The sequence below is a fragment of the Sapajus apella genome, unplaced genomic scaffold, assembly GCF_009761245.1.
Source record: "Sapajus apella isolate SASKATOON/1434 unplaced genomic scaffold, GSC_monkey_1.0 scaffold19, whole genome shotgun sequence".
Taxonomy (NCBI): Eukaryota; Metazoa; Chordata; class Mammalia; order Primates; family Cebidae; genus Sapajus; species Sapajus apella.
Window position 1 is genome coordinate 10,978,429 of NW_022436959.1, and position 9,140 is coordinate 10,987,568.

At 43.9% G+C, this 9,140-nt stretch overlaps 1 protein-coding gene, 1 long non-coding RNA gene and 1 other non-coding gene across 4 annotated transcripts in view; 1 reads left to right on the plus strand and 2 right to left on the minus strand.

The window, feature by feature from the left end:
- The window catches only part of SNX10 (sorting nexin 10), an 83,696-nt gene extending 82,309 nt beyond the window's left edge, over positions 1-1,387 (minus strand). The window contains exon 1 of one of the 2 annotated variants that reach the window (XM_032286943.1): positions 1,167-1,387. The gene's annotated coding sequence lies outside the window, so the exon portion shown is untranslated. Of the gene's footprint in view, positions 1-92; positions 752-1,166 lie in introns of those variants that run through there. The other variant, XM_032286944.1, reaches the window with a different exon arrangement.
- A 2,610-nt stretch (positions 1,388-3,997) lies between these two features.
- On the plus strand, positions 3,998-4,138 carry LOC116557613. Its single transcript, XR_004271600.1, has one exon. It is a non-coding gene; the product is annotated as a U4 spliceosomal RNA (small nuclear RNA).
- Positions 4,139-6,102: 1,964 nt separating this feature from the next.
- Positions 6,103-9,140, minus strand: part of LOC116557454 — an 8,508-nt gene continuing 5,470 nt past the window's right edge. Inside the window, exons 3-4 of the long non-coding RNA XR_004271528.1 lie at positions 7,193-7,275; positions 6,103-6,147 (exon numbers count right to left, since the gene is read on the minus strand). This is a non-coding gene — a long non-coding RNA (uncharacterized LOC116557454). The remainder of the gene's footprint in view (positions 6,148-7,192; positions 7,276-9,140) is intronic.

Here is a 9,140-nt window from a genome sequence, read left to right on the forward strand (position 1 = left end):
CTGCGCCCCAGCCTAGGTAACAGACTAAGACCCTGTCTCAAAAGAAAAAAAAAAAAAAAAAAAGAAGAATAAAGGTCCAGCTATGTACCTACCTTAGGAATAGGCATCACTGGAAGTGATGGCAAAGGCGAGGCAGAAGTCCCTGACCTCACCTCCATTCTCCCATTGAGGAGCCCGGCAGAGGCTGGTCAACTATCCAAGCAGTGCCCGCTTCTTCCGGGTGAAGGCCTCAGCCCTCCAGCCCAGCCCCCTCCCAGGAGAGGAGGAGGAGTTTACGCAATCCAAACCCAGTTCCCAGGCCCCAAAGGTGGACGTAACTGGGGTGGAAGTCAGAAGCCCGCCAGCTTGTAGGCCTAGTTCTGCTCCTATCTGGCTGAATGATCCTGGCCACAATACTCGGCTTCCCCCGGCCTTTGCCTCCTCCCTGTCTGTAAAATGAAAGGTTTGATGGAGATCATGTGCAAGCCTCCTCCCTGCTCTAATTTTCTAATTCCACCATTCTTAACGTGTAGTGCAGAGATAGAAGCCCTTCCTTTCAGCAGGACATGTTGCTCCCCATTCTATGACCAGCCCCCTGAATAATCCGTGTAATTTGGGAAAAGTATGATACATCGGCACTGAAAAACAGGCTGTTGCTTTCCTGGTCACCAAATCTGATAATCAGTCAATATGAATTTTCCCTCGGGCCTTCTCCCACAATGCCACAATCCCACGAATAAACCTGCCTACCCCTCCCAATTCCTCAACTCAAAGCTACCCGTTCACGAATTAAAAAAAAAAAAAAAAAAAAAAAAGTCCCTGTCGCCGGCCCCCACCTCTGCCCAACCCGGCCTTGTGTAAGGTGCCACAGCACTTCTTCCATAATCTAGAATTCACCTCTGTCCCACCTTCTCCCCGGGGTGTCTTTTTAGGCTAGAACCCCTGGATCCTCACGCTCCGTCTCCCCGCTCTAGCAGCCAGCTGACCATTTCTCCCTGCCTGGCACACCTCGGCTTAAAAGGAGGCGGCTCCTCTGCTCCAAGCCCAGGGGACCCAAACCTTCCCAGCCCGCAAGGGTGCAGGTACTTCGGTGCAGAGGGAAGGGCCAGCGCCTCTGGAAAGAAGGGCCGATGTCCCCACCCAGGCGGCGCTGGGGAAGCCCCCTCAGCGGGTCTCTTCTCACTTACGGGCGACTCCTCCGGGCAGAGCAGGGCAGGGCCGCGCAAGGCTTGCGGGCCGCGGAGTTTGCTGACTCAAAGGCGCGCGGCGGTGGCGGCGGCGGCGGCGGGAGCGCACACGAGCACACGAGCGCACGAGCGCACGAGCGCAGCCCCGCGCACCCCGCGCACGTAGCGGTCCCGCGCCCGCGCTCAGCGCCGGCTGTCCGCCTGTGGCCGCCGCTCATTGTGCTTCCTCTCGCTGGCGCAGCCCAGCCCAGGTGCCCCCCCGCCCTGCCGAGCAGGCCTCCTGCCTCCTGGAATTCGGTTAGGGAGGAAATGCCCCGGTGAGCCCGGACGCTGAAGCTGGAGGTGATCCAGCAGCACCCTTCGGAATCGCCACCTGAGTCACCTTAAGCTTCCTAACCCCGACCCCACAGTTATGGGGAGGATTGCCGATGGGGAGAGGGACGGACAAATAACGTGATAGAAGAATGGCAGAATGTTCAGAGCATCTACGTTGTGGGCTTATGGGTGTTTGTATAAAATTATTTCAACTTCTGTATATGTATAAAATTATTTCAACTTCTGTATATGTTTGAAATGTCTCTTAATAAAACATTTGGGAGGAAAGCTATGAAATCTGCCAAGGGACCTGACTCAGGAAGGCATTTCCCAAATGGCGCCTGAGGTTGGGTCCCCACGCCTGTTTGCATGGAAAACCGCAATCATCACTTGAACTGCTAATGAGTGACTGAACGACACAGAATAATAAACATAGCCTAATATTTCATTTTTCAAGCATGAATTTTCTCATTAGACACAGCTTGTTGCTGTTCATCCCCCGGGTACCATTCCAGTCCCACCTGAAAATGCATCTGTTCCCGCCACACCTACGTTAACTCCCTAACAAAACTTATAAATATACAATGTTGTGTCTTAACATCTTGGATCTTGAAGTTGTATTGCTGAACCTTTAATCTCTGGTATTTAATTTCCTAAATTGCACCAGTCATAACACACAAGTGTTATGACTTTTTGTTTTCACTTTTGAAAATCAAATTAAAGTGTAGTTTTTAAATTTTTGTCCCTATGCTCCACAAAGAAAAGCATTGAGTAGAAAACAAAATGCAGCATATACCTAAGGTCCTAAGAGATTCTGTAAAATTAAAATCTTTCTGAACTTATTGTCAAGAGCATAACTTTACAGCTGTAGACAGAGAAGCAGCAAACCCTCGGAGAGTCTACTGAAAGTCATTTAAATATCTGTTAGAATTATGACCCTATTAAGAATGGTAACTTGCAATCTGAATCCAGGAAACTGACTTAAGTGACGGTCACCTTTTTAGATTGTGGCATTTTTGTTATACCATCGGTAGGGTGGGGTAAAAACTGGGACTCTACAGTGGTTAAGAGACCCCGCCTAGTGGCCGGGCTGGTGGCTCATGCCTGTAATCCCAGCACTTTGGGAGGCTAAGTGAGGTGAATCAGCAGGTGTCCGAGACCAGCCTGGCCAACATGGAGAAGCCCCATATCTACTAAAATACAAAAATTAGCTGGGCGTGGTGGCACATATCTGTAATCCCAGCTACTTGGGGAGCTGAGACATGACAATTGCTTGTACCAGGAGATGGAGGTTGCATGAGCCAGGATCTCGCAACTGCACTCCACCCTGGGTGGCAGAGTGAGACTCTGTCTCTCAAAAAAAAAAAAAACAAAAAACAAAAAACCCTGCCCTACTGAGAAGACCATAAACATTGCTTTTTTTTTTTTTTTTGAGACAGAGTCAGGCTGGAATGCAATGGCGAGACCTCGGCTCACTGCAACCTCCGCCTACCGGGTTCAAGCAATTCTGCCGCAGCCTCCCGAGTAGCTGGGACTACAGGCGCGTGCCACCATGTCCAGCTAATTTTTGTATTTTTAGTAGAGACGGCGTTTCACCACGTTGGCCAGGATGGTCTCGATCTCTTGACCTCGTGATCCGCCCGCCTCGGCCTCCCAAAGTGCTAGGATTACAGGTGTGAGCCACCGCGCCCAGTCAACATTGCTTTTAAAAAGAAATATCAAGCCAGGTGAGGTGGCTCACACCTGTAATCCCAGCACTTTGGGAGGCCAAGGCGTATGGATCACTTTAGGCGAGGAGTTCAAGACTAGCCTGGCCAAGATGGTGAAACCCCGTATCTACTAAAAATACAAAAATTAGCCGAGCATGGTGGCATGTGCCTGTAGTCTCAGCCACTAGGGAGGCTGAGGCAGAGAATTACCCAAGCCCGGGAGGCAGAAGTTGCAGTGAGCCGAGATAGTGCCACTTCACTCCAACCTGAGTGACAGAGCAAGACTCCGTCTCAAAAAAATAAATACATACATAAAAATAAATATCAAAATTATTAATAGATGAGCATTTTAACCCTGGGGAGACTGAAAATTGAGTATGAAATGTTTAAAAGATTCAAGCCTGTAATATTAATATTTTGTTTTAAGGAATTTGGGCACATTTGGAATTCTATGTAATGTTAACATGTAAGAGAACTTGGCCTGCTGAAGTAACCATTTGCCTTGTACTTCAAGTTTTAAAATGTGTAATTTAATACCTGGATATTAATGAGCTGAAAATAGTCTTATTAAGTTAATAAACAGTATTGGAACACTCGCTAGAACTTAAGATTTACCATATTTATAAATTTATTAGATGTTGAGTTACTTGCTAATCAGACAATTAAAGATCTTTACAAATGAAACAAATATATTAAATTCATGAATGAAGTTAAAAATGTTTAGAGGTGATTAAGTTAATGGGATCGAACATTAATCGAATGCCTTTGGGTTGTTAAAGTTTGCTAGAGTTATAAATGGAATAAGATAGCTTTGCCCAGTGGCAGTGTCATAGCCAATGAGGTTTATCCGAGGTGCGATTATTGCTAATTGAAAACTTTTCCCAATGCCCCATTGTGATGACTTGCAACATAGTTGGCATCGGCAATTTCTGACAGTCTCTACAGAGACTGAATAATAAATAAATAAATAAATGGAATAAATTTAAGTGTGATATTGTAAAATATATATTTAGTCATCATCCCCATTTCCTGGTAATAAAACTCCTAAAATCCTTGGAATCCTCAAAGTGATGTCTTTCTGTATGCTAATGAGTTGACTGGTGGTGGCTGGCAGCTCCTAGTAGCTTCAGGAAGAGGCTCATCACTGGAAAGGCCACACCCTGAGTAGAGGGTTGGAACTTCCAGCCCTATTCTCCAACCTCTCTGGGGTGGGGAAGGGCTGAAGGTTGAGTTGATCACCAATGAACAAAGGTTTAATCAATCATGCATACATAATGAAGCCTCCATAAACGCACAAGAGGACAGGGTTCAGAGAGCTTCAGGGTGCTGAACACGTCCAGGTGCCTGGAGGGTAGTCCACCTAAGAAAGGCATGGACGTTCTATGCCCCTCCCCCATGCCTTGCTCTATGCATCACTTCATCTGTATTCTTTGTACCATCTTTCTAGTAAATTTATGTGTTTCCCACAGTTCTGTGAGCCATTCTAGCAAATTATTTGAACCTAAGGATGGGGTTATGGGATCCCCAATTTAGAACTGATGGCTCAGAAGCACAGGTAAACAGCCTGGGCAGAGCTTACAATTGTCATCAGAAGTGTGGGGAGGCAATCTTGTGAAATTGAGCCTTCAACCTGTTGGATGTCTCCAGGTAGCTGGTTTCAGAATTGAACGGGGCCGGGCGCAGTGATTTAGGCCTGTAATCCCAGCATTTTGGGAGGACAAGGTGGTTGGATCACTTGAGGGCAGGAGTTCGATACCAGTCTGGCCAACAAGGTGAAACCCCATCTCTACTAAAAATACAAAAAATTAGCTGGGCATAGTGGCATATGCCTGTAATGCCAGCTACTCAGGAGGCTGAGGCAGGAGAATTGCCTGAATCCAGGAGGCAGAGGTTGTGGTGAGCCAAGATCGCACCTTTGCACTCCAGCCTGGGTAAAAAGAGCGAAACTCCGTCTCAAAAAAAAAAAACAAAAAAAAAAAAAACTAAGGAATAATTATACTCTTGTAATTTTAACAAATCACATATTCTAAAAATAGCATCAAAATTATATTTTCTGTGCACAAGAACTACTCTTGGAAGCGTGCACGCACGCGCGCACACACACACACAAACATTTATGACCAGGCTAGGAATGGTGGCTCAAGCCTGTAATCCTGGCACTTTGGGAGGAGGCCAAGGCGGGCAGATCACCTGAGGTCAGGAGTTCAAGACCAGCCTGGCCAACATGGTGAAACCCTGTCTCTACTAAAAATACAAAAAATTAGCCAGGTGCGGTGGTGCATACTTGTAGTCCCAGCTGCTCGAAGGCTGAGGCAGGAGAATCACTTCAACCTGGAGGGGGAGGTTGCAGTGAGCCAAGATCATGCCCCTCCACTCCCACCTGGGTAACAGAGCAAGACTCTGTCTCAAAAAAAAAAAAAAAGAAAGAAACAATTATGACCATTTCTGCCTCTCTTGGTGTAATGTCCTTATGGTGGGGAAAAGTTTTTATTCTGTGTCTCATGAAATATCTTCTCAGTTCTTTGTAATTAGGACTGTAATGGGAGCATTTGAGAAACTCCTCACTTTCCTGTTATATTTGTGGTAGATGTACCACGGCACCACCTTCACAGGGTTGTTGTGGAGTTTAAATGAAATAACCCAGGTAAAGCTTTTGTGTTGCGTAAACAGCAAGTTTTCAGTAAATTTTAGCTATTATTATAACTTGACCCTCTTCTCCAATCTCTCCTGTCTCCAAGCTAAGTACACTTAGTTACATACACATTAAAGAAAGCCATCTCCACCCCTTGTCCTTCCTCCATCTCTTGGAAAAATTGCAAAATCCACAGACAGTAAAAATGGAAGTTGCTTGGACTTGGTGTTCAGAAATTATAATTAACTGATAATATACATAATATTGTATTAAGAAATACTTTACCTTTAAGTGTTCATGAATGCTCCTGCCTTCTTGGGAAACACTGTCACAGGAAATATTTGCAATGAAGGGAAGATAGTTTTTACCTTTCATGAACAACTAATAACTGGATTTAAGAAAAAATTTAAACGAATGACAAATAATTTAGATTTTGATTTGTGATCTTGTGATCATAATTACTATTTTTTTCAAAAAGATGAAATATAGATTAATGGTGAATAAAATAACCACTCTCAATTATCAATCTAATATAGTTTTTGAAAATATGTGACGTAAGCCTGCCTCCCAGATGAAGGGATTTAACTTCTCATCCATCCACCCACCTCCTTATTCTTATTAGTGAATTAATGTGCTCCCAGTTAACAGTCCAAACCTGCTAACTTTGGCACTTCCTTTGAACCAATTCCTTCCCTTAATCTACTCAGGTCCACGATCCATACATTTCATCTTAGCCAGATCATGGTGGAACTCATGTTCTGTGTTCCATTCTCCTGCAGACACTCTGAACTCTCAGCATCCTACAGTAACCTCTCTACAGTGATCCAATTCACTGGTTTTTCAAATGCCTTTAGCAAATGAACTCTTTCTTCAACTGAACCTCATTTATAAAACGAAGTAAAACACAATTCCATTACTATACATTTATTTGATGAATTCAATTTTGTAGCTTTTGCTAATTATAAAGAAATCAATGACCTTTGGAAGCTGTTTTGCTGAACACCAAGATTTGAAATCAGGGATTTGTGAAAGATCACTGGAATCTCCTATCAGGGTCAACATCCCATTTACCCCTTCTATTGGATTGCTTAATATTAACAAAACTCCAATCTACTCAGAGAAGTATTTGCAAATGGTAACAATTCAGAAGTTTGAAAAAGGAATAGTTTAAATTTTTGTTTCAAAGTTGAAGCACTAAGGGTATCTCACATCCTCACATTGTATCACTAGCAGAAGTTGCAAGTAAGAAGACCAATCCTTACTGTAAATGCTAAAGTGTCTATAATATGAATTATCACCACACAATCTGCTTCAAGTTCATTTGGCTTTACACAACTGACAGGAGCACACACCCAAGCAAAGGTAGGCACCTTGTGCAATATTCCCCAGGACCACCAAGGGATGCTCTGTAGTGATGTCCTGCTCATTCTGCTCTACCAAAATAATTTCATTCCTGGGAAAGAGAAAATGAAAACAAAAAAGAGGACTTGCATTATCAAAAGCTATATTTTAAGGCCAGGTACAGCAGCTCACACCTGTAATCCCAGCATTTTGGGAGGCCGAGTTGGGCAGATTACTTAGGGTAAGGAGTTCAAGACCAGGTTGGCCAACATGTCAAAACTCTATCTCTACTAAAAATATAAAAATTAGCCAGGCATGGTGGCACACAGCTGTAGTCCCAGCTACTCTGGCAGCTGAGGCAAGAGACTCACTTGAACCCAAGAGGCAAAGGTTGCCGTAAGCTGAGATCATGCCACTGCACTCCAGCCTGGATGACGGGGAGAGACTCTGACTCAAAAAAAAAAAAAAAAGCTGCATTTTAAAAGCATTGGTTTCAATGGTGAATTTTATTTTATTATTATAAACTAAAATTATTGGTTGATTAAAACTGACAAAAACAAAACAAAGCTTAGCATTACTGAGTATATCAAACATAAACCCAGTCTCAATCATCTAATTTCTAAGCCTTTGATATAAATTGCAGTATGGTATAATTGGCACCAACACTCAACCAGAGAGACCAGGAGAGAAGCCATTTCTTGCCTGAAGGAGCTAGGTTTTTTGTTTTGTTTTGGTTGGGTTTGGCTTTCTCAGTGCTCTGCTTAAGTACCTACACATGTGGCACTAGTTCTGAATATTGGATGCATTATAGTCTATAACCATGTGGAGATAGTAGAGTACAGTGGTTAAGGCTCAGAGTCCAGCGCCAAAAATCTTGTTCTAATCCCCAAATTCTTTGGGCAAGTCACTTCACATCTCTAAGCCCTCAGTTTTCTTATCTGTGAAGTAGTACCTACCCAACAGGGTTGTCATTAGGAAGTAATAGATATAAATTACTGGCTGGGTGTGATGGCTCACACCTGTAATCCCAGCACTTTGGGAGGCCGAGGAAGGTGGATCACCTGAGACCCGGAGTTGGAGACCAGTCTGGCCAACATGGCGAAATCCCGTCTCTACTAAAAGTACAAAAATTAGCCGGATGTGGTGGAGGAGGGCACCTGTAATCCCAGGTACTCAGGAGGTTGAGGCAGGAGAATCGCTTGAACCTGGGAGGCATAGGTTGCAGCGAGCTGAGATCGTGTCACAGCACTTCAGCTTGGGTGACAGAGTGAGACTCTGGCTCAATAAATAAATAAATAAGTAACTAGGTCCAGGACTGCAACAGAGTAGGAAAGAGCTTCATAAACGTGATTTTGATGCTGTTGTCTTTAGTGCACATCTCATCTTTCCAAAATAAATGGTCGCATAATATCCAAATCTCATTATGACACCTTTTGCAGAAGAAAGTGTACTTGTACTCATTTTTACAATTTTCTGTGAATGGACATACATAGGACTAAATTTTTTTAAACAACCAACCTATATATGTGTATGAAATTCCTCTGAAAGAATAAACTTTGGTTAGGAGAAATAAGGAGGTGGGGGCAAACATGGGAGGAAGTTTGCTTTTTGATCTACATCGTTTTGAACAATTCAAATGTTATGTAGAGTACATTCAACAATATATAAACAGGCCAGGCTTGGTGGCTCATTCCTGTAATCCCAGCACTTTGGGAGGCCAAGGCCAGAGGATCACCTGAACCCAGGAATTCAAGACTAGCTTGAGCAACATACTGAGACCTTAACTCTGCAAAAAATAAATTTTAAAAAAATAGCCAAGCACAGTGGTGCACACCTGTGATCCTAGCTTCTCAGGAGGCTGAATTGGGAGGATTGCTTGAACCCAGGAGGTGGAGGCTGCAGTGAGCTGTGATCGTGCCACTGCACTCCAGCCTGGGTGACAGAGTAAGACCCTGTCAAGAAAAAAAAAAAAAAAAA